Genomic DNA, 3102 nt, shown 5'->3' on the forward strand with positions numbered 1-3102 from the left:
TCTCTCTCTCTCTCTCTCTCTCTGACACACACACACACTTTTTCACCATTTTTTCTTCTTCCTGCTATTCTAGATCTTCCTTACTGCCCACCCGCTATTTTAATATGAAACTGTGCAATAAATCTCCGTGTGACTATTACAAAAATCATATTTGTCGGTAATGTAAAACAACTGAAACATTTACAGATGTGATTGTAAAATATATGCTTTTTCAGTCCACAAGCATTCATTTCATAGGCCTTGGGAAATCTATATTTGTAAGTAGTTAAATAGTTTAGGATTGGTTAGAATGAATTAGGTTAGTTTAACCTAGGCTAGATTAGGTAACTTAGGCTTTGTTACGTCGGGTTAGGTTGGGTCAAGAGTGAGTTAGGTTAAATTGTTAAATTTTTTTTGCTAAGGGATTTTTTCCCCTTCTTCCATCTTCCGCTCTATTTCGCTTCACTTCCTCTGTTCCACTTTCCTCAGTTTCCCGTCCCAGCCTACCTTACACTCTCTCTCTCTCTCTCTCTCTCTCTCTCTCTCTCTCTCTCTCTCTCTCTCTCTCTCTCTCTCTCTCTCTCTCTCTCTCTTTCTCTCTCTCTCTCTCTCTCTCTCTCTCTCTCTCTCTCTCTCTCTCTCTCTCTCTCTCTCTCTGACACACACACACACTTTTTCACCATTTTTTCTTCTTCCTGCTATTCTAGATCTTCCTTACTGCCCACCCGCTATTTTAATATGAAACTGTGCAATAAATCTCCGTGTGACTATTACAAAAATCATATTTGTCGGTAATGTAAAACAACTGAAATATTTACAGATGTGATTGTAAAATATATGCTTTTTCAGTCCACAAGCATTCATTTCATAGGCCTTGGGAAATCTATATTTGTAAGTAGTTAAATAGTTTAGGATTGGTTAGAATGAATTAGGTTAGTTTAACCTAGGCTAGATTAGGTAACTTAGGCTTTGTTACGTCGGGTTAGGTTGGGTCAAGAGTGAGTTGGGTTAAATTGGGTTGTTAGGTTAGACAAGGTTGTGAAGGTTAAGGTTAGGGGTTTCTGGTTTGAAACAAAAGCGATTTATATCTTTTATCAGTTTTGATGTTTTGAAAGTAGGCCTATAAGCTGTTTTTTGTTTGCAATGAATAGCTTCAGTATTTTCCAAAACCTAAAACTTTCAAAGCAGACTAAAAGCTACAAGAAAATGGCGTGTGCCTTACTAGTTTCCGGGCGGGAAATAAAGTAAAAATTTACCTTCATTTCTCCTTACCTTTGTCTGTCCTTCCATTCCTTCCCCCTCTCTTTCGCCCTTCCTCTCTCCCTCTGGAGTTCTTCCTTTCTTTCCCTCCCACCCGCATTGTCTCCACTTCTCAATCTCCGTCTTTTACTCTTTCTCTCCCCTCGCTCTCACTCTCCTTCCCTTTCTTGTCTCTCTCCCTCCCTCTTTCTTTTTCTCTAATCTTTCTTGCCCCCCCCCCTTCTCTCCTTTCCTCTCCTGTTCTCTCCCCTTTCCGTTCCTTTCTCTCCTACCTTTCTCCTTCCCTTTCCCTCTTTTCCTCCCCCCTCCCTATCCTATCCGTTTCTCACCCCCTCACTCTTTCCCCATCACCCCACTACCTGCCCCCCTCCCCTTCCCTCTCTTCCCATCACCCCACTACCTGCCCCCCTCCCTCTTTCCCCATCACCCCACTACCTGCCCCCCCTCCCTCCTTCCCCATCACCCCGCTACCTGCCCCCCCTCCCTCTCTCCCCATCACCCCACTACCTGCCCCCCCTCCCTCTCTCCCCATCACCCCACTACCTGCCCCCCCCCTCCCTCTCTCCCCATCACCCCACTACCTGCCCCCCTCCCCACCCCCTTCCCTTCCTTTCCGTCAGTCTGTTTCTCCCGATGATATATTCGTCCGAGAGTCGCGTCCCCCCGGCCAAGATTTATGCCGGAAGAGGAAGGACGATTTGTTTGAGGTGATGACAATTTATTTCCTTCTTGTTTCGCTTATTTTAGGCGTCGTGTCTCCGGGAAGAAGTCGCGAGCGTCGCTGAGTTATGGAGGGAGATTAAGTCGGGATAAAACAATTTTTTTCTCTGGTAGGGAGGTAGATTTCTTTTTGTATACATTTATATACATAAATTTATAGATGGGTAGATAGATGAATAGATAGAGAGATATACGCACACACACGCACACACACACACATACACACGCACATACACACACACACACACATACACACACATACACACACACACACATATAAATGTGTGTATGTATATATATATATATATATATATATATATATGTGTGTGTGTGTGTGTGTGTGTGTGTGTGTGTGTGTGTGTGTGTGTGTGTGTGTGTGTGTGTGTGTGTGTGTGTGTGTGTGTGTGTGTGTGTGTGTGTGTGTGTGTGTGTGTGTGTATATATATATATATACACACACACACACACACACACACACACACACACACACACACACACACACACACACACATATATATATATATATATATATATATATATATATATATACATACATATATATATATACACACATGTATGTATGTATGTATACACACACAAACACTAACACAGTAATGTATACACAAAGATGAAAAGGGAAAACAGCCACAGTAAGAAAGGAAATTAATTCGCAACGTTTCGAATTCCTCGTTGGTTCCTTATCAGACGAATTAATAACCGAACAGAATACCCAGAGAAAATTCTGACAAGGCCTTATAGTGGCAGTGAGACAATATGAAGAGGAGCGGATAAGGGCTCGGGAGAAGGGTCAAGGCAGAGGAGTGTAGCTCCAATGACCAGCACTCAAGTTAAAATAAATCTATATTCTAATTGACGGAGCCTCTAGCATTTTTCCTGCATAAGAATTCGCTGATTTATGAATTCATTTAGCGTCTTTCCAGGTAAGCTGATGGCCTTCATTGCGCAATTGAAGGAAATTTACACCATGTGCGTAAATGTACACAACACACATATACGCACACAAACACACATACAAACTCACACGAACACATCTATATATGTATGTGTGTGTGTGTGTGAGTGTGTGTGTGTTATATATATATATATATATATATATATATATATATATATATATATATATAT

Source organism: Penaeus vannamei, chromosome 10, assembly GCF_042767895.1.
Source record: "Penaeus vannamei isolate JL-2024 chromosome 10, ASM4276789v1, whole genome shotgun sequence".
NCBI classification, from domain to species: domain Eukaryota; kingdom Metazoa; phylum Arthropoda; class Malacostraca; order Decapoda; family Penaeidae; genus Penaeus; species Penaeus vannamei.